Source organism: Cetorhinus maximus, chromosome 1 (genome assembly GCF_964194155.1).
Source record: "Cetorhinus maximus chromosome 1, sCetMax3.hap1.1, whole genome shotgun sequence".
Taxonomy (NCBI): domain Eukaryota; kingdom Metazoa; phylum Chordata; class Chondrichthyes; order Lamniformes; family Cetorhinidae; genus Cetorhinus; species Cetorhinus maximus.
In genome coordinates this window covers 140,273,413-140,296,433 of record NC_135879.1, presented here as the reverse complement: position 1 = coordinate 140,296,433, position 23,021 = coordinate 140,273,413, and the positions used below count along the sequence as shown (strand labels likewise).

Genomic DNA, 23,021 nt, shown 5'->3' with positions numbered 1-23,021 from the left:
GAGGTGAAGGAACCGAGAGAATGGGATGGAGTCCTTACAGGAAGCGGGGTGTGAGGAGCTGTAGTCGAGGTAGCTGTGGGAGTCGGTAGGCTTCTAATGAATATTGGTGGACAGTCTATCACCAGAAATTGAGACAGAGAGGTCAAGGAAGGGAAGGGAAGTGTCAGAGATGCACCATGTGAAAATGATGGAGGGGTGGAAATTGGAAGCAAAATTAATAAATTTTTCCAGGTCCAGACGAGAGCATGAAGCAGCACCGAAGCAATCATCGATGTACCGGAGAAAGAGTTGTGGGAGGGGGCCGGAGTAGGACTGGAACAAGGAATGTTCCACATACCCCATAAAGAGACAGGCATAACTGGGGCCCATGCGGATACCCATAGCCACACCTTTTATTTGGAGGAAGTGAGAGGAGTTTAAGGAGAAATTGTTCAGTGAGGGAACAAGTTCAGCCAGATGGAGGAGAGTAGTGGTGGATGGGGATTGTTCGGGCCTCTGTTCGAGGAATAAGCGGAGAACCATCAGACCATCCTTGTGGGGAAGGAGGTGTAGAGGGATTGGACGTCCATGGTGAAGAGGAGGCGGTTGGGGCCAGGGAACTGGAAATTGTTGCTGTGATGTAGGGTGTCAGAGGAATCACGGACGTAGGTGGGAAGGGACTGGACAAGGGGAGAGAGAATGGAGTCAAGATAGGAAGAAATGAGTAACTGAGAGAATGGGATGGAGTCCTTACAGGAAGCCGGGTGTGAGGAGCTGTAGTTGAGGTAGCTGTGGGAGTCGGTAGGCTTGTATTCTCATGCCTTGCTTGTCTCCCCAAAATACATTACTCCACACTTCTCCAGTTGAACTCAATTTTTCACTTTTCTGCCGACTTGACCTATCTTCTTGCAGTCGATAGCTTTCTTCCTCACTATCAACCGATTTTTGCAAATTCTGTGTGCTTCTTAATCATGTCCCTATTTTTAAGTCTGAATCATTGATATATACCATGAACAGCAAAGGACCCAGTGTTGAGCCTTGCAGAACACCATTGGAAACGACCTCCCAGTCACAAAACTCCCGTTGACCGTTCCTGTTTGCTTCATCCACTGAGTTAATTTTGGATCCAACTTATCACTTGCCCTTGGATTACTTGAGCTTCCAATTCTCTAGCCATTCTACCATGTGGCACCTTGTCAAAAGCCTTGCTAAAATCCAGGTAACTATATCAAATGTTCTAATCTCATTGACCTTCCTTGTTATTTCCTCAAAAAAAATGCAGATCTGGTTAGTCTGGCATAACGAATTCATGTTGACTGTCCTTGCTTAATGATAATTTCCAAATGACGATTTATACTGTATCAGAAATTTTTGCAAAAAATTGCCCATGAGTTTAGGCTGACTGGCCTGTAATTACTAACTCCCTTTGTAAACAATGGTACAATGTTAAGAGTCCTCCAGTGCAACACCCATAGCCAGAGAGGATGGTCAGCGCCTCCGCTATATTTTTCCCTCGCTTCTCTTAGCCTGGAATAAATTTCACCTTAACCTGGTGATTTATCCGCTTTTAAGGATGCTAAAAGTCTTAATATTTCCTCCCTCACTGTGTTTATTCTATCCAATATTTCAGACTCCTCCCTTTTAACTACAATGTCTGTTTCATCCCCTTCTATTGTATAAACCAGCCCCAAGTATTCATTAAGATCCATACCCACATCTTGTGCCTCCACATGCAAATTACCTTTTTGGTTTCTAATTGGCCCTACTCTTTCCTTTTGTTTTTTATGTATTTATGAAACATCTTTGAGGTTTCCTTGCTTTTACTTGCCAATATGTTTTCATGTCCTCTCTTCGCTTTTCTAATTTCCTTTTTAATTTCACCTCTGTAATTTTTATGATCTATCTAAGCTCTGCAGTATTGAGTTTTTGGCATCTGATGTAAATTTTATTTTTCCTACTTTGTATTCTCTCTGATATCCATGGGGGTCTAGATTTTGGAGTGGCACCATATTTCTTTGTGGGAACATATTTGTTCTGAAACCTCTTTATCTCCTCCTTAAATGGTTCTCACTGCTCCAACTACCAACTACCACAACTACCTCTAAACCTAATTGAATTAGGATCACTGCCACTAAAATACTCTCCCACCAATGCCCCCTTCATCTCCCCAGCTTTATTCTCTAAAATTAAGTCTAGAACTGCCCTTTCACTTGTTGGGCTTGCTTTATATTTACTTAAAAGAAGTTCTTCTAAATGAATTTTATGAATTCTGAGTGTCTATACCTTTATATTTAATTGTTGTTTGGTAGTACTGAACTTTAATATTGCTGAAAAAATAGACACATCTAAGCTTTTCGTCTTGCACTCATCAAGACACTTCACAAGAATACCAATAGAAAGGGAAAACAACAATTTATACTGTATGAGAAAAGAGTGCTGATTGGTTGTCAAGGGAACTCTGATTGGTAGAGGCGTTACCATGGAGAATGTACCAGTGATGGTGACTGACAGTTAATTGCCAAGCATTGTTTGAAATTTAAACCAGGCAGCTTGACTCTGATTGGTCAAGGCATTGCCCTGAGGAATGTGTCAGTGAATGGCTGTCACTTATTTTGTATAGCTGAAACAGGCACAATGTGTGTACATGTTCTTTCTGTATGCAAAGAGCAGGGCCCTGTGTATTAATATACATAGCTTCCAGTACACGTAAATGTGCCACACTTCAAGCCTAACTGAAAATCTTAAATTGGTTGTCAGTGTAATTCTTAGCACACTGAAGATTATTTAGCAAATGTTGTCCAATTGCGGAATCACATCTAATGTTGGAGACTGTGTTTCGAGTTTTGCAAACACAGGTTGGTTGAGTACAGTCTGTACTTTGCCCATTGTGAACAGCGGCTGGGACATGTTGTTTGATACGAACCACCAGTCTTTGTATGGACTACACACCTAGCATCACACTGGCACTATTTGCGTTGTTTTCCCCTTATATTAGTATTCTTGAGAAGTGTGCTGATGAGTGCCAGACAAAAAGCTTCAACATGTCTCTTCCAACAATAATTTATCCCAGTTAATATTACTGCCCTATTATTTCTGCACTTTTTAGCAATTTGCCTAGGTATTTGCTCTTCTATCTCCCTCTGTTATACTCCCAGCCGTTTGATTGTTCCTTTCTTTTGTTCCTCAGTCCAATATGGCTTCATTTGATACTCCTCCGAGCATATCATTCCTCTTCACAGCTGTGATTTCTTTAACCGATGTAGCAATCCTGCCCTCTCTCTAATCTGCCTGAAAACCTAGTAACAGAAATATTGAACTGCCATTCCGGATTATCTTTAAGCTACATTTCAGTAATAGCTATGATATCATACTTCCAAGTGTCTCTCTGTGCACTTGGCTCAACTGCTTTATTCACTACACCCCTTACATTAAAGTATATGCAACTAATTACTAAACAATTAATAGGAGTTGTGTGTTTGTTTGGAGTCAGGTTTCCCATGTGAATAGGATTGTCTGTGAAAAGTTTCATAGTCTTAGGCATGAATCTAATATATACTTACAGACAGGAAAGATTTCCTTGCTCTACAATGGCTCTTTATGTCACATTATCCTTGGCAGTATGTATAGAATCACAGAATCAAAGTGAGACAACAAACAGCATTTGATTCTAGCCCACATATGTGACTGGCTTTTAAATACAAAATTGGATATAGGAGCACGTGTGAGGGTAGCACTTTGCAAGGACAAATGACCTTCTGGGAGGAGATTTTCCAATAAATGCTCCAATGTGAAATTAAACAACCTAAATTAATCCTAAATCTTTCACTTGGACAGCCTTTGTGTTGATAATTTTTTGCCCACTTTTTTCTCCCTTTCTGGAACAACATTGATGAAGCCTTGGTGATGTGCAGGGCAATTGCACAAATAATTAATTTCCACTTATCTGCATAATAATTACATTTCTTTTCATGTTATTGACAGTGGATTTTAAGTTACACTGCTAGGAGGGAACTAGCTGGTAGCAAGCTGAAAACAATAGTACTTTACTTAGCGCGTCACTACCAGCTACCACCCTTTTCTTAGGTGTCGCTGTATGGGAAGCCCAACTGTCCATCTGTTTCAGGTGGGATCCTCATTCCAATGTTCAAGTTAGGGTCCTATGATATCATCGGGTCAGAATGCAATTTTTTGAACTCGGACCATGCATAATCCTCCCATAGGTGCCAAGGGTTGAGTGGCCTAACCTAAAGGAACTACTGCAGGCCACTTGGCAAAAGATGAGGGTTTTTTTTCCCTTTCATTTTGCATAAGTGCTCCTCTTGGCTGCACAGAATTGTCCAGCCCACTGCTGGTCCATCTGTGTATCTAAGCATGTCTAATGCCTGCCCCAGCATAAAATTTCTGGCTTGTCTCCATGTCAGAGCTGCCAGAATTCCCACCCCCTCTACCGGGATGCTGTCTGTGATTGCTAGAGCAGTGCTCACTGGTCTAATGTAAGTGAGACTTGACTCTCAAAATGACTGGCCTCACGCCAGTTATATTGATTGAGTGATGTAATTACATTATCTGCTGTCCTCCAAGTTTAGGCTGCCCCTATACTCTGGCTATATGTGGTAAGACGTGGCATTGAAATTATGCGATGTGAGAAAGCACTATTTTCCCTAACATTGTATTTTAGTGGAACATATGAATTGGGAGAGGCAGATTGGTTGATCGCTTTGCGAAGCAGCTCAGTTCAGTCCGCAAGCATGACCCCGAGCTTCCAGTAGCCTGTCTTTTCAAGTATGTCAATATAATTTAAACCAGTCAACATGGTTCTATGAAAGGGAATTAATGTTTGAAAAATCTGTTGAGGTTTTGAGGATGTAGGGGACGTGCGAGGAGACAGGCAACTACACTGGAGTGAGACGGAGATTGAGTGAGGAGCAAATTAGGCTCCCGTGGGAATTCGGTGCACGGGGTGGGAAGAGGTGTGGGATACATAGGAATTATTCTAAGTTGGGAACAGGAGCAACTGAGCAGAAACGGACCTGGGTGTAAACCTCATTTTCGGAGCTGAGTTTGAAAAAACAATTGAACAGTGACAGCATAGGAAAACTAAGTTCGCTGGTTGGTAGGAAATTGCTTTTAGGAGTGTCTTTAAAGAGCTGTAAATTAGAAAAGCGTATTATTTTTAAAGAAGTAGCTACTTCGATTTGAGTAGAAAACACTAGGAATAAGGGGAAGTCAGGGCCAGTAACATAAAGTAATATAAGTCAACCAAATCAAAATAAAGTTAACATAAGGGAAGTGGGGGAGGAATGGAGTGGTAGTGGTATTGTCGCTAGACTAACAATCCAGAGACCTAGGGTAATGCTCTGGGGACCCGGCAGATGGTGGGATTTGAATTCGATAAAAAAATCTGGAATTAAAAGTCTGATGATGTCATGTCGAGTGTTGTAAAAACCCATCTGGTTCACTAATGTCTTTAAGGGAAGGAAATCTGTAGTCCTTACCTGATCTGGCCGACATGTAACTCCAGACCCACAGCAATGTGGTTGACTCTTAAAAAATGCCCTCTGAAATGGCCTAGCAAGTCACTCAGTTGTAATAAACCGCTACAAAGTTGCAAAAGTCACAAAAGTCGCTACAAAGTCACAAAAAAGAAACAGCACTGTGGATGTACCTACACCACATGGACTGCAACGGTTCAAGAAGACAGCTCACCACCATCTTCTCAATGACAACTAGGGATGGGCTGATTGCCCAGCCAGCGAAGCCCACATCCTGTGAATGAATAAAAAATTAGTAAAGTTAAGACATGGCAGGGCAGCTCGTCATGTGGAATACGTGTCCTGTATTATGTGGGATGTCATGGACACTGCTGGTGACCTAGATGACCACATGCCAGCTGCAGAAACTTGAGCTCCGGGTCTCAGTGCTCGAACGACGGCTGGAGTCACTGTGGTGCATCCGCTAGGCTCAGAGCTCTGAGAGAGGTGGTCACACCACAGGTTAAGAGCATGGAGGCAGAAAGGGAATGGGTGACTGCCAGTCAGTCTAAGAGAACCAGGCAGGTAGTGCAGGAGTCCCTTGGGATCCTGTTTGCTAATTGGTTTTCTGTTTTGGATACTCGTGAGGGCGCTGGCTCTCCAGAGGAGTGCAGTCAGAGCCAAAGTTATGGCACCATGAGTGGCTTGGCTGTACAGGAGGGGAGGAGGAAGAAAGAAAGAACAATTGTGATACAGGATTCGTTAGTTAGGGGAACAGACAGGTGTTTCTGCGGCCATAGAGGTGACTCCAGGATGGTATTTTGCGTCCATGAGGCCAGGGTCAAGGATGTCACGAAGCGGCTGCAGGACATTCTTTCTGGGGGAGGGTGAACAGCCAGCGGTCATGGTCCACGTTGGTACCAATGACTTAGGTAGGAAAGGGGATGTGGTTCTGCGGACAGAATTTAGGGAGCTAGGCAGAAAATTAGCAAACAGGACCTCAAAAGGAGTTATTTCCAGATTACTCCCTGTGCCACGTGTAAGTGAGTACAGAAATAGGAGGATAAGGCAGATGAATGCTTGGCTGGAAAGATGGTGCAAGAGAAAGGACTTTAGATTCCTGGGACACTAGGACTGCCTTTGGGGGAAATGGCACCTGTACAAGCCGGATGGTTTGCACCTGAACAGAGCCGGGACTGAGTTCCTTGCAGAGTGTTTTGCTAGTGCTGTTGGGGAGGCTTTAAACTAACTCAACAGAGGTGGAAACCAGGAGAGTAATACCAAGGTGCACAAAATACTGGGAGAGACAGATAGCAATAGAATAGAGAATAGTAAGTTAATAGGCAGAGCTGGAGTAAGGGAAAAAGTAATGAAGTCTAAATCAGGGTTATACTGCATGTTTGTGAATGCATGGAGTATCGTAAATAAGATTGGGGAGTTACAGGTGCAGATTGCCATGTGGAATTATGGTGTTGTGGCGATAACAGAGACTTGGCTCAAGGAAGGGCAGAACTGGGTGTTAATTATTCCTGGGTACAAGGTGTTCAGAAAAGATAGTGCAGGAAGAAAAGGAGGAGAGGTGGCTGTGTTGGTTAAGGAGAGCATTGCAGTGCTGGAGAAAGAGGATGCCCCAGAGGGTTCAAGGACAGAATCAATTTGGCTAGAGCTAAGGAAGAAAAATGGTGCAGTTACATTGCTTAGTGTAGTCTATAGGCCACCAACTAGTGGGAAGGATGCAGAAGAACAAGTCTGCAGGGAAATTACAGAGAGGTACAAACATTATAGAGTGGTTATAATGGGGGGGGCTTTAATTACTTGAATATAGACTGGGATATGGTAGTGTAAAGGGAAAAAAGGGGCATGAGTTCCTATATTGTGTTCAGGAGAATTTCCTACAGCAGTATGTGTCCAGTCCAACAAGAAAGGATGTACTGTTGAACCTGGTTCTTGGAAATGAGGTGTGCCAAGTAAATCAATTGTCAGTGGGGGACCATTTAGAAGACAGTGATCATTGTATCATAAGGTTTAGGATGATGGTAGAAAAGGACAAAGTACAATCCAGAGTAAGAATAATTAACTGGGGGAGAGCCAACTTCAATGGGGCAAGAATGGAGCTGGGCCGGATAGACTGGAACCAAAGGTTGGTGGGGAAAACTGTAGTTGAAAGTGGCTACCTTCAGAGAAGAAATGGTTTGGACATAGTCAAGGTATATTCCCTCAAAAGGGAAAGGTAAGGCAAACAAATCCAGGGCTTCATGGATGAAAAAGGAGATAGAAATTAAGATGATGAAGAAAAAAATGTGCTCATGACAGGTGTCTGATAGAAAATACAATTGAGAACCAAGCTGAATACAGAAGGTTCAGAAGAGAGTTGAAAAAGCATATTAGAGAAGCAAAGAGGGATTATGGGAAAAGGCTGGCAGCCACAATAAAGGGGAATCCCAAAGTTTTCTACAGGGACATAAATAGTAAAAAGATGGGAAAAGGAGGAGAAGGACCGATTAGTGACCAAAAAGGAGATTTACACATGGAGGCAGGAGGCATGGCTGAGGTGTTAAATGAATATTTTGCATCTGTGTTTACCTCGGAAGCAGATGCTACCCAGGCCATGTTGACAGAGGAGGAAACTCTGTCACTAGAAGAGTTCAAATGAAGAGATAAATGTAAAGAAAAATGTCATTTTTCCAATATTACTGTGGGAAACTGTGAAGCAAGCTTGTGGGGGTTGTGTGTATGTTTGTGTGTGTTATTAATTTAATTAAACTGAAGACAGTCACACTGCAAGGTTTAAATTATCAAAGGGTTAAGTGTAAAAACAGGCATTTTGAAGTGGAGATGAACAAGCTAAGATGGGATACAAGTAAATATAACATGAATAGGAATTTGTATTAAGAGATAAATGAGGAGTTGAATTTTTAGCTGTTGAATTTCAAAGAGATATAAAAGGAAGTTTTACAACTGGCAAAGATCATAAATGAAAAAAAGCAAAGTTATTAAGTTTCTTTTTCCCAAAAGTAATGGCCATAAAGACAACATGAAAGATTTTTATATTCTGGGAAAGGTAACTTTCAAAGAAAGTTAAGAACATTAGATTTAAAGATGAAAGACAAAAACCATATTTAAGGAAAGATTGAAAGCTGTATGAGAGGTATGGCCATGTGAGATCTTGAAGAATGTGCTGTGCGAGGACAAACCTGTGAAGTAAGCAGCCTCTAGGCACCCCAGAGAAATGTTTGTTCCAGAAAGCATGGTTTTGTTATAAGCCTTGGATTTCCATTGTCGAGTGAGAGGGAGAGAGAAGCATTGTGAAATACCTCCTCAGAAACCTATGCAGGTTCCATCAAGGCATTCGAGAGGGCAGTGGATCATTATTTAAAAAGAAACAATGTGCAGGGTCACAGGGAAAAGGCAGGAGAATGGCACAGGGTCATAATGCTCATTTGGAGAGCTGGTGTAAGCACAATGGGCCAAATGGCTTCCCTCTGCACTGAAACAATTCTGTGATTCTGTAATGTAACTAGCAGGGAGACAAAGGGGAACTAGTAGATGCAAGATACTTGGATTTCCGAAAACATCCAATAAAGTGTCACGCAAAATTATGGGGAGGTGGTGGTGTAGTGGTATTGTCACTGGACTAGTAATCCAGAGACCCAGGGTAATGCTCTGGGGACCTTGGTTCGAATGGCACATGGTGGAATTTGAATTCGATTAAAATCTGGAATTAAAAGTCTAATGATAACCATTAAAAAAAATACTCATTGTCGATTGTCAGAAAAACCTATTTGGTTCACTAATGTCCTTTAGAAAATTGCCGTCCTTACCTGGCCTACATGTGATTCAAGGCACTCAAACCACTAAAAAGTCTCAAAGAAACTGGACGGACCACCCAGCATTGACCTGGGCACCGGAGACGACAACGGCAAACTCAGCCCTGTCGACCCTGCAAAGCCCTCCCTACTAACATCTGGGACTTATGCTAAAATTGGGAGAGCTGTATCACAGACTAGACAAGCAACAGCCTGACATAGTCATAATCATGGAAACACAACTTAAAGATCATGTCCCAGATAGCACCATCACCATCCCTGGGTATGTTCTGTCCTACCGGTAGGACATATTCAGCAGAGGTGGTGGCACAGTGGTATACAGTCAGGAGGGAGTTGCCCTGGGAGTCCACAATATCAACTCCGGACCCCATGAAGTCTCATGGCATCGGGTCAAACACGGGCAAGGAAACTTCCTGCTGATTACCACGTATCGTCCCCCCTCAGCTGATGAATCAGTGCTCCTCCATGTTGAACATCACTTAGAAGAAGGGTGGCAAGGGCATAGAATGTACTCTGGGTCAGGGACTTCAATGTCCATCACCAAGAGCGGCTCGGTAGCACTACTACTGACCGAGCTGGCTGAGTCCTAAAGGACATAGCTACTAGACTGGGTCTGTAGCAGGTGGTGAGGGAAAAACATACTTGACCTCATCATCACCAACCTGCCTGCCTCAGATACATCTGTCCATGACAGTATTGGTAGGAGTGACCACCGCACAGTCCTTGTGGAGAAGGAATCCCACCTTCACATTGAGGATACCCTCCATTGTGTTATGTACACTACCATGACCTTGCCAAATGGGATAGATTTGAAACAGATCTAGAAACTCAAGGCTGTGCAACCATGAGGTGCTGTGGGCCATCAGCAGCAGCAGAATTGTATTCAACCACAACCTGGTGAAGCTACCACACAGGACTATTAGCATGCCAAACAGCATAAGCAGCAAGTGATAGACAAAGCTAAGTGATTCCACAACCAACGGATCAGATCTAAGCTCTGCAGCCCTTCCACATCCAGTCGTGAATGGTGGTGGACAATTAAACAACTCACTGGAGGAGGAGGCTCCACAAATATCCTCATCCTTAATGATGGGGGAGCCCAGCACATCAGTACAAAAGTTAAGGCTGAAACACTAGCTACAACCTTCAGCCAGAAATGCCGAGTGGATGATCCACCTCGGTCTATTCCAGAGATCACCAGCATTACAGATGCCAGTTTTCAGAAAATTCGATTCACTCCACATGATATCAAGAAACGGCTGAAAGCACTGGATACTGCAAAGGCTATGGGCCCTGACAACATTCCGGCAATAGTATTGAAGACTTGTGCTCCAGAACTTGCTACGCCCCTAGCCAAGCTGTTCCAGTACAGCTACAACACTGGCATCAACCCAGCAATGTGGAAAATTGCCCAGATATGTCCTGTACACAAAAAGCAGGACAAATCCAACGAGGCCAATTACCACCCCCTCAGTCCACTCTTGATCATCAGTAAATTAATGGAAGTGATCATCAACAGTGCTGTCAAGCAGCACTTGCTCAGCAATAACTTGCTCGCTGACTGTCAGTTTGGATTCCTCCAGGACCACTCAGCTCCTGACCTCATTACGGCCTTCAAACATGGTTCAAACATGGGCAAAAGAGCTGAACTCCAGAGGTGAGGTGAGAGTGACTGCCCCTGACATCAAGGCCGCACTTGACCAAGGTGGCATCAAGGCGCCCTAGCAAAACTGGAGTCAATGGGAATTGGGGGAAAACTCTCCGCTAGTTGGAGTCATACCGAGCACAAAGGAAGATGATTGTGGTTGTTGGAGGTCAATCACCTCAGCTCCAGGACATCACTGCAGGAGTTCCTCAGGGTAGTGTCCTCGGCCCGATCATCCTCAGTTGCTTCATCACTGACCTTCCTTCCATCATAAGGTCAGAAGTGGGAATATTCGCTGATGATTGCACAATGTTCAGCACCATTCACGACTCCTCAAATACTGAAGCAGTCCATGTCCAAATGCAACAAGACCTGGACAATATCCAGGCTTGGGCTGACAAGTGGCAAGTAACATTCGTGCCACACAAGTGCCAGGCAATGACCATCTCCAAGAGAGAATCTAACCATTGCACCTTGACACTCAATGGCATTACAATCACTGAATCCCCCACTATCAACATCCTAGGGATTACTTTTGACCAGAAATTGAACTGGATTAGCCATATAAATACTGTGGCTACAAGAGCATGTCAGAGGCTAGGAATCCTGTGGTGAGTAACTCACCTCCTGACTCCCCAAAGCCTGTCCACCATCTACAAGGCAAAAGTCAGGAGTGTGATGGAATACTCCCCACTTACCTGGATGAGTACACTCCAACAACACTCAAGAAGCTTGACACCGTCCATGCAAAGCAGCCCGCTTGATTGGCACCACATCCGCAAACATTCATTCCCTTCGCCACCGACACACAGTAGCAGCAGTGTGTACCATCTACAAGAAGCACTGCAGAAACTCACCAAGGATCCTTAGACACCACCTTCCAAACCCACGGCCACTACCATCTAGAAGGACAAAGGCAGCAGATAGATGGGAACCCCACCACCTGGAAGTTCCCCTCCAAGCCACTGGACTTGGAAATATATCACCGTTGCTTCACTGTCGCTGGGTTAAAGTCATGGAACTCCCCCACTAACTGCACTGTTCATGTACCTACACCACATGGTGTAGCAGTTCAACAAGGCAGCTCACCGCTACCTTTTCAATTAGTGATGGGCAATAAATGCTGGCCTAGCCAGCGAAGCCCACATCCCTTGAATGTGTAAAAAAAAATCCTACGATGAAAAGCTGAGTAAATTGGGTCTATATTCTCTAGAGTTTCGAACAATGAGAAGTGATCTCATTGAAACATACAAGATTTTGAAGGGATTTGACTTAGAGGTTGTTTCCCTTGATTGGGGAATCTATGACATGTGGTGTGGGGAAGGGGTGTGCACAGTCACAGGATAAGAGGTCGATCATTTAGGACTGAGTTGAAGAGAAACTTCCTCACTCAGAGGGCTGTGAACCTTTGGAATTCTCTACTTCAGAGGGTTGTGGATGCTCCATCGTTGAGTGCATTTGAGGCCGTAATTTTCCTGCCCCATTGGCCTCGAGCATCAGGTGGAGTAGGGGGGGACAATTCGGCGTGAGGGGCAGAAATCGTTTTCACTCCGGTATGAAAGCGCAGCAGGATTATCTGATGGTGTCCACCATGGTGGAACGCCAATCCGGTGGAGGCTGGTGTGAACCCGCTCTGCATCCCGCTAATGGGGTGCAAAGTAAGCCCTGACCAGAATCGTCCCCACATGTTAGATTTACTGTTACGTTGGCGGGAAAACACGTTGGCCCAGAACATGTCTGGACAAGTGTGATGTGCAAAAGTCAGGACCTAATGTTAGGGCCTTGCCCAGATGGTAGACATCCGAGGAGGAGAAAATGCTGGAGCCCTACAGCTGCTGGACCCTGGAGGAACATGTGCTTTGCTGGCTCAGTAGATTCTCATGGACATGGCTCCGCCGTGAAGCAGTTCACTGAAGGTGGGAGATCTCCGTTGACGTCTTGGGTCTGTTTCAGAACCTTATGGTCCTGGCCATGGGCTGCTATGGATGATCAGTGAGGATGCGGGAGAGGAAGGTCCAGCTGTGAGTGGGAGAGGAAGGTGTACCGGTTGGGGGGAGGCTGAGGTTGGGCGGCCGGGGGGGATGGGGGCACAGATGTCAGGGGAGGACGTAGTTGGGGGCGTTGAAGTTTTTGGGCGGGGGTGGAAACGAAGGTGTTGGGGCTGGATGAGGTTGAAAGTAGGGGACAAAGGTGTCTGGGGGAGTGAGGTTGGGAGGGGGAGGAGGGTGTAACAGGCAGAATGAGGCAAGTGGGGAGGTAGGTGTAAGGGAAGGTAGTTGATAGTGGGGAGGTGGAAGGTGATGCCAGGGGGGCCAATCGGTGATAGGGGAAAGGACATGGGGGGAGAGGAAAGGATAGGGGGAGCTGATCAAAAACTTATCGACTACCATGGCTGTCAAAATCGAAAGTGAGCAGAGCCTCATGTTGACGGGCATAGATGCTGCATGCGAGTGTGATCAGTGGGTGTGCGGAGATGCAGCTCAGCTCAGATGGACAACTGATAGAGAACCCCAGCAGGCAGCATTGAAAATGGTCAGTACATTGAGATGAGTGTGATGGATGAAAGCTCCGTGCGCATGGGAGAGTGCTTGCACAAGGCTCTGAAGGACCGTGCCACACACACACACACACACACTTCCCCCTCCAGAATCACTCATGGGCCGGCTGCACGCAGCTGAACTGCTAGTTGGGGGTTGCTGCAGTGGGAGGACTTGCGAAGCCTGTAAATGAAGCTGAAAGACAACATTACACGTTATTCAGTGAAAGTGAATATATTTTCAGATTATAAAGTAACAAAACATGTTCACTTGTGCAACCACTTATGATCAGAACTTCTTAACTTTTTTAGGCCTACCACTTTCTCTAGGTGCTGCCCTGATATCCGCTGGAGGGGTGGAGACAGCCTGTGCAATGGTTGGCCCTGTTGCCTTTGATGACTACAGCGTGGGTCCTCTGGAGAGCCAAGATCTTGATGGCCCCGGCTTGCTTTGGCTGTCCTCCTGTGGGCCAGCTGTTCCCACTGCAGTGACAGAGGATGAGGTTGAGGAGGTGACAGGAAAAGGGGACTCGGAGGGAGCAGACAGCCTTTGAGATTCCTGAGTCGATTACCCAAGGGTGTCCAGCTGCCGCTCCTCCTCCCTTCGGATGCCCAAGGGCCTCGGCCTGATTCCTTGTGGGGAATGAGCACCTGAAGGGATGTTGAGATGCCCCATTTCCCCCTGACGTTGCCACAGCAGTAACTCACCCATGGCTACTGCGATGGAGTGAGGTCAGCGCGCACCTCCGTGTTCTGCTGGACCAGGGTCTGCATGGCGTTCTCCATCCTTCCCGTGGAGACCTCCACATGGGCACATGTGGACACCAATTCAACAGAGAGCAGATGGAAGCACTCCTCTGACTCATGTGCCACTCTGTTGAGGGCTTCCAACAGCTCTGCGTGATGTTCCCCCGCCTTCTGTCAACTGTCCACAAACAGTTGGAAGGCCGAATCCAGAGGCTCGTCACCTGATTTGGACCTCACAGATGCCTCTTCCCCAGCAGTCCTCCAAGTGCCGGGGAGCTCGGCTGAACCTGCCTCCTCCTGTGGCAGACACATGTCCGTGCGGTGACCACCAGATTGTGAACCCGAGCCTGCTCTAGATCTAGGTCCCACCAAGGTGTGTATCTCTGCGCTGATGGAGGGTGTGGGTAAGCGTTGTGACGGGTCTTCCAGGCTGCTTATTTCCAGCTCTTCAATGGAGGAGGAGTCCTCTTGGCTGGAGGTGAGGACCTGGATGGAGCTGAGGGACTGGCTGGCTGAGGGTGTTGGTCGCTTGGCAGAGCTCCCTGTGAACCAAGGTAGAGATAATTAGTGCATGGCAGCAGAGTCAAAAGCAGGAGAGAGACCACTCAATTTGCGTTGAGAGGGGTGATGTGGTGGAGGATCCTCACGTTGGTGTTTGCCTCCAACCTCACCATCGCCACAGGCACAGTCCACATCTTCACTAGTCAGCAAGATGGCATGCTCCTCAAAATGAGTGAGGGGCCTAATGTGGGCCACTCCAACCCCCGTCTTGGACTTCTACCTGCTGTTGTGAGCCAACTTCTCCTGCATGGAAACAGATGGAGAGAGTGTGAGCAGGACACATGCCACTGCACGGAATGTTTGCGTGGTGAGCAGAGCCATGGACAGGATCAGGATGCGAGCTCGAGAGGATATGAGCCTGATGGAGATGTGAGGGTGTGTGTGAGAGTTATTGATGTTGTCCCTTGAGGTGTGAGATCCCTGTGGATGTGTGATGGGTTTGTGAGTGTGTGAGTTGACAATGAGGTAGTTGACTTACCCTGGTGGAACGGATGAGAGCATTCATCCTCTTCCTGCACTGGATGGCTGACCTTCTCTGTACTCTGGTAGCGCTGACTGCCACTGTTACCACCTCCCAGGCACGGTTGGTGACACTGGTGGACCTTCTGCGGCCAGAGCGGGAGTAGAGAACATTGCAGCGGCCTTCCACTGGGTCCAGCAGGTGGCCCAGAGAGGCATCACTAAATTTGGGGGCTGCCAACGTCTTTGCTTCCGGGGCCATCTGTCGCCAGGAGCATCCCTGGTCTGTAGACATGAAGTAGGCATGTGCTCTGGTGCGCTTTAAATGTTGCCCAGAGCAAAGAAGCGCTGAGGTCATGGCAGGGTGGGAAAATCCGAGCCTGGCCCGCCAGTGATCCGGTATGTTTCCTGTGAATGCATTATTAATGAGTTGGGACGTGCCGGGAATGGGATGATACAGCGCGAAAACCTGCCATTGCGGCCGGCGGGTATAATGTCCTTTTTCCCATCCGCTACCGCACTTTGTACAAACCTGGGGTGATTCTGCCCTAAGTCTGAGAGATTTTTGTTCTTTCACAGAAATGAGGGATAATGAGAAGCAGACGGGAAAGTGGAGTTGAGGCAGAAGATGCGCCATGATCGTATTGAATGGCAGAGCCAATCCGGTCATCTTCTGTTCCTATTTATTATGTTCTTGAGTCTGTGACCTTTCATCAGAACTGGAAAAAGTTGGAAATGTAATCAGTTTTGAGCAACTGAAAAGAGGGAGGGTGAGAAGAACAACAAAATGGAAAAGGTGTTGCTGTGGATAGCAGCATGGGTCCTAGCTATGACTGCCATTTCATCGGCTATGTGAAACATTTCTTGTTCCAATCCTACTTGGACCCCTTCCCTCACCTCTTTTTCCATTATGTTGATGACTGTATCAATGCCGTTTCATGCCCTCACCCTGAACTGGAAGATTTAATTGTCATTGCTTCCAATTTGCACTCTTCCCTTCCCTTCCTTCATTTCTCTGTCTGCATTTCTGGGGATAAGTTATTAACCATCTGTTTGTACCATGTAACCTCCCCTTTTGATGCTTCCAATATGTCTTCCTTTTCCTCAATGGAAGATTCCCCCTCCTCCAGCCCCAGTGTTGATCGACCCCTCATGCCCATTGTATTTCACGCACTTCTGCTCTCACCCCTTCCTCTCCCTCTCAGAACCATGATAGGCTTCCCCTTGTCCTCATCTTCCAACCCACCAGCCTCCATATTCAACAGATCATCCTCCACCATTTCCACCGCTTCCACTGTGATGCCACCAACAAATACATCTTTCCCTCCTCTTTCAGCATTCTGAAAGGACCTTTGCTCCACAACGCCCTGGTCTACTTCTCAGTCACCTCGAACACACCCGCCCTTTCCTACTGCATCTTTCCATGCAAGCACAGGAGATGCAACGCCTACCCTCTCACCTCAACTCTTCTCACTGTCTAAGGCCCCAAACACTTTTACCAGGTGGAACAATGATTTACTTATAATTCTTTTAATTTAGTATACTGTATTCACTGCTCACAATGTGGTGTCCTCTACAGTGAGGATACCGAAAGCAGATTGCTGACTGCTTTTCAGAACGCCTCCGTTCAGTCCACAAACATAACCTCGAGCTTCCAGTAACCTGTCATTTTAATTCTACAGCGTGTTCCCACTTTGTTATGCCTACCTTATGCTGTCAGTCTACAGTGACTGAGAAAAGTGGCCTTATACTGCCCAAACATATTTCATGTAGGAGCCTTATAGCCAGAAAAGAGAAGAAACTTACAACTGAAAAGATTAATTCGAACAGCGTTCAGATGTGTTCTCCAGTCCAACTTTTCCCTGTAAGTTGATAAAAGCTGCAAAGAAGGTTTGATGAAAAATCAAAGGATTCCTTTACACATGCTCATTTCCCTTGAGTGATAGAAATGTAAAAAATTTAAGGAACCATTGGAACAGGACAAACATTTTTATTTGATAGTGTTGGGTTAGTTCGTCTAAACTGGCAGAGAAAAGCATTAGTAGACCATTCAACTTTTTGAGCCTGTTCCACCATTCAGTCAAATCATGACTAATATTTACCTCAATTCCATTTACCTGCCATTGATCCAAATCCCTTGAAACGCTTACCTAACAAAAATAATTGAAGTTGCTTGTTACATTTAATGAGTACATGCAGTCAGAATTTGCGTGACCAGGTTCATACTGACGTCCGTGTTAATGGTATGTTATATTATCAAGGTTAAGGATACACAGGTGAAGGGCATTGATTGATTAAATACGTTGAGCACTTATAAAGAGATTTTACCTTTGCAGTACCCATTTCAAAAGGGGTTGATCATTTGATTGTTTAACTCTCATTGTTTTTTTTTAAAAAGTATAAAGAAAAGCTCCTGGGACACTAGTTAGGGAAGAGGCAGACATTTGTAATGTAGCATTCTGCAAATAAATCTAGTATTAAGTGAAAGATTGGCATCTAGTTTCCTACTGCACCACTGACTTCAGAATAAATTAACATGATAGCAGAAGATGGTTGCCTAAAGGTGAAGGTTGGAAACTAAGAATTTCTTTTTCAGACAGAAGATTGTGATCTGAGTGACTTTTGTGAAGAATAGCTGAAAGCAAGTGTAAATTGTCAAGGTATGATTACCCACTGATGTTCTTTGAATCCAATGTTAAGACCAGTGGGAAAACAAAGTGGGTATGTGGACACTGTTATGTCCTCTCTAAAGAGAAAATGAGGTATGACCTTGGTATTGTCACTTCCTAATAGAAGTTAAATCAGATGCAAAGTATTTTGTGAGCTGGATGCCTGTCAGATGGATACTGATGAAGGTTTGGATTTTCTATGAAGCTTCATTGATAAAATATACAAGAAAGATGATCTATTAGTTGCCTATGAGGCATGGTCAGACTTTGATAGATTTTGAAAAACACACGGACATTCCATAAAGGAATCCAACATGGACTTTAACAGACTGCATAAAAGATTGAAGGAATTCAATTTAAAGATTCCTTATTCAGTGCTCACATTTAAATTGCTGGATTTTGCTAAAGTGTAACATATGGTTAGGCTCCTGGTCTTAAATGGCATTCAGTTTTCAGCAAAAGAACCCTTTTGGATCAAATGTCTGCTGCTTTAAAAAAAATTCCTTAAGAAGCAGTTATTTCCAGCAGCTTTACTGGAGCAAATGGGACATTTTACTGTCTCACAAAGGATGGAGGGCTCAATAATTGTGGCCTTTTGAGGATCATACAGATACGGGGTGCAGGCATCACTACAACAGAAGAGTTACAGATATAAGGAAGAAGGATAAAGGCATTTTTGCAGATCTGACATTTGACAAGATTAGAGCAATAATAATAGATGATTCAACCACAGAAATGGCTGGGGAATAGTTGGCAGGTGCTTCAGATGTGACTCCAATTATCATTATGCAATGACAAAGCTAAACAGCAGTGTTCCCAAAGCGATGCATGACACAGAGAACTTGGAAGTTGAAGATGATGATAGTCATCAGTTTGAGGGAATTGTACTAGTCAAGTAGTGAGCATACTAGTCGTGGATCCAGTTAACTGCTGTGTTAGATAGCTGTTGCACCTCGATAATGGGACGGAATTTTACAGCCATTCCCGTCAGCGGGATCTTCCGGTCCCACCGAAGTTAATGCACTTTTGAATGGCTCACCACATTTTCCAGCCCAGCCCCCACCATGATGGGGGCAGTAAAATTCTACCCAATATCTGGAACAGATTGGTTAAAATGTTTTTAGATTCACTCAGTAGTAAGGACCAAAGTGTGGCCAGGGGGTATGAAAGTTATACTTGTTCCAGGCTTGGGGAAGACAACAAATTGAGGTCACTGAAAAGAGTAGTGATCCCATGCAAAATAGCTGGAGTAAGCCACTTTCTTAGTACAGATGTATTCTATATTGAGATACCCTTGCTGATGAGCAAGCCTTCTATGGAAAAGGCACAAAGGAAACTGGACAGGAAACATGCTAAAACATTTGTTTTTTGGAAAGTCAGTGTATCTGCAGTTTAGGGCATTATTGCATGACCTTAACAAAATCTGGCATTTCTAATCAGAATGGTAAACAAGTGTTAATGGCATCAGATGATAAGATTCTGAGAGAAAAAAAATTGTCTTAAAGTTACATAGACAATTTTCTCATCCTTCTTGTCACACGTACTAAAGGATGCAGGTGTGGCTGATGATGGTGCCATAGGGCTCTCCCAATTTTCTCTGAAAGTTCTGCCTTGATGAATGCCCTTCTCCTTGCATGTAAAGCATTCAAGTGTGCAAAAAGGTAGTCGGGAGACTATTGGACAGTACAGAAGATATTTGGGATTCCTCTCATAGACCAACTGCTCATCAAAGAGATGAGTGAAAAATGTGACGTGTATAAAAAGTATCATATGGTGCTGCCAAGGCCTATTGTGTCTTCCATTGGTAATTAAATGCTGTCATAGCCATGGTTTTAAAGGTATGGGACAATGACAGAAACATTTTCATTTTACATTTTAAGGACATGGCAGCTAGATTCAGTTTTTCTACAATAATACAAGGTAAGGACAAAAGGGTGATTTTCCATAAAAACATGGTAAAATGGACTGGGACCGGACTGGTAGCACTGGCTAAATTTCTGGCTGACAGTGTGGGAGAATTTGTTAATGATGTATTTAGAGGTTTGCGGAAATATAAATATCATTATCATGAACACCATAGCTGCAGTAGACTCTGAAAGAAATCACGTGGTGATCGATGAGATGCTCCATAAGATCTTTGCCAATCAACCAAACTGCAAGTTAACAACTTCCCTGGCATGAGTGGCCCATGCAAAGATTTGCTTCAAATGGCCGGGGCTATGGTGCTCATCAGTTGGTCTATGGGAGGAATCCCAAATATCTTCTGTGTTATCTGATAGTTTCCCGACTTTAGAAGGGACAACAATTAGTTCCATTTTTCTGCACACTTGAATGCTTTACATGCAGGGAGAAGGGCATTCATCAAGGTAGAACTTTCAGAGAAAATCGGGAGAGCTCTATGGCATCACATAAGGCTGTCCAAAATAAAGTTTAATCCTGGGGATTTAGTTATAGGTTCAGAACGAGTGGAAAAGTCCAGCAAAGGTGATGGGGTGTGATGAGAAGATGGTGGGCCTCCCACAAGGTAATCAAACTAATAAGGCCCATTCATCTTGGTTAATTGGGCTTGATTACAAGCTTTCAGATTGGAAGTCAGTCTTCGGTCTTAAAATTATAGGATTAGACATTAAGCAGAGTAGGTTGGTAGTAATCTTGAATCAACATTCTTATCTAGAAAGTGTTACCTGTATCCTGATAAATCATGCTAGGTCATCACAGAAAGATGAACTTACATCTAAAGAAGAAACAGAGCAGTTAAGAAGTTTGATTGAACAGTTGAATTGACAATGCACCCAGACAAGACCAGATGCCAGATGTATTGGAACTAAGTACTGTGATTAAACATGCTACAATTAAGAATGATTTCAGGGCAAATAAAAGATTTTAAAAATTAAATACTGAGAAACGCACAAGTTTCCAGCATTGGGGGACCCAAAATGCTTCCACAAAAAGACTATTGGAGGTCATGGAAGAGTCTTGTTTTATGCCTTGTATTGTGATATGATAAACAGAATATGGAAAATCATTTTTTTAAATTTGTTTTGAAATATTGTTATAAAATTTTAATTGAGAGAAAAATGGAGAATTTGTTAACAGTATGTTAATTCTATTATCAAGGTTAAAGATACACAGGTGTTGTTTGATTAAGTACCTTGAGCACGTATAAGGAAAGACTGCTGGGACATTGGTTGTTGGTTAGGGAAGAGGCAGATGTTCGTAATGTTGTATTCTATAAATAAATCTAGAATTAAGTAAAAGATAGGTGCCTAGTTCCCTACTTCATCCATTGGCTTCAGGATGATTAAACAGTCCCTGCTGTGCTCTGAGTGTATGTGAAAATACAATTTCTGTTCAAACTTTGAGAGAATGTTAAGATCAAATGGGAATGTTGGGTTGTAAATTGGAATTGCTATTCTATCATTGGGAGATGTAGTGAAGATGATAAATAAGTTCATTTTTTAATTCACAAGTGCATGTTGAGTAAATTTGTAATTGTTGCTGTAGACTTGTAAAGTCCTTAAGGTGTGAAATCTCATTATAACATCATGCAGCAGACATAACGACTACCTCGCTGATTCTAATTAAGGCTTTCATTAGCTGTAGCTCTTTATTAAACAATAACTGTTGGAAATTGAGGCAAAATATAACACAGTGAAAGTGGTGACATTGTATCTAATCCCATACCCAGAAAGGGAATATTACAATATTAACAACATAGAAAGAAAGAGGCTACAGCATGCTTGGAGAATGGGAGAAATACCAATCACAGAGAAGTCAGACAGAAGATACAGAAAAAAAGTTGCGAAGATAACAAGGAGGATTATAAGAGAAAATGTATGAATGGTAGGCAAACAGTCAAAAAGAGAAATTAAAATGAAGATTAACAAAAATAAACAAATCATTATAAAGTTCAAGAGAATAGATGGAACAGAGAGGTGATGTTCTTTTTATAGTATGAGCAACCCAGTGCAGGCTTTCTAGAGTTTGACGATTCACAGAAGGTCACAAAGAACCTAAGCCATTTACTGTGTCCAATTTGCAGAAAATCCTACAGCTTAATTAGTTGACTTTGTATTTCCTGGCTGTGACAGTATTCATAGGGTTCTGAAGTCAGCCCATTTATTGTAAGCAACCTACTGCCTCTGCGAATGGAAAGAGGAATTGCAGACCAACATATTAAACATTCAAAGGCTCATGTCTCAAGGAATAATTTCAGCCTGAGTGTTTTGTTTATTAAAACAACATGGTTTCCAATTGTATCATTTGACATGGAAAGGTAGAAGATTTACAACACAGTAGATGGACATTCAGTCCATTGTGCCTGTGCCAACTGAAAAGAGCCGCAAAGCCTAATCCCACTTTCCCACTCTTGGTTCAAAGCCCTGTAAGTTACAGCACATCATGGCCGGAAATTTCCCCCTGTTGGGGGGTTTGTGTGGGGGCAGGTGGGGGCGGGCATGAACCTGATTGGCGCCCCTGATCGGGTCCGCGCCACCATTTTACATGGGTGGGCCAATTAAAGCCCACCCATTGTGATGCTCGCCTGGAAGCGCTGAGCGCTCCCTGTGCGGGCGGGGCGGATTCCCTGAGTGGTTCCCTGTGCTCTTTCATGAATACGGAGGTGCCTCAGGGAGATTTGTTTTAGTGTTAAACTTTCAAATAAAGGATCTTTAAACTTTTGAAATATGTCCCCTCACTATCACATGAGCTGGGACATGTTAATGAAATTTTGGAAAATGTTTTACTGATTTTTTAAACACTTCATGAAACCTCATCCCACCCGTGGATGAGGTTCCATGAAATATACGAAGGCCGCCTGGGCTCTTCACCTGCTCATCAACCTTAAGGTTGGACGGGCAGCTCATTTAATTGTTTTAATTAGTTTTTAACAGGCCTTAATAGGCCTTTGACAGTTTGGCTGGCACGGAGCTGAGTTAGCTGTGCACCCGCTGAGCTGGCAATCTAAATAACACGCGGTGACGTCGAGATGCATGCCCGACGTCACCGTGCGTCATTTTACGCGTCGGCGAGCGGGCCCCCCCCCCCCCCACTTGCCGACGGGAAAATGCTGCCTCATGTGTATTTAAATGTGATGAGGGTTTGTGCCTCCAACTGTCCCGTCTCCTT

The 23,021-nt window shown here is 44.2% G+C and overlaps 1 protein-coding gene across 7 annotated transcripts in view; it reads left to right on the top strand.

The window, feature by feature from the left end:
- Window positions 1-23,021, top strand: part of corin (corin, serine peptidase) — a 304,894-nt gene that overhangs the window by 16,487 nt on the left and 265,386 nt on the right. The window lies entirely within an intron of this gene.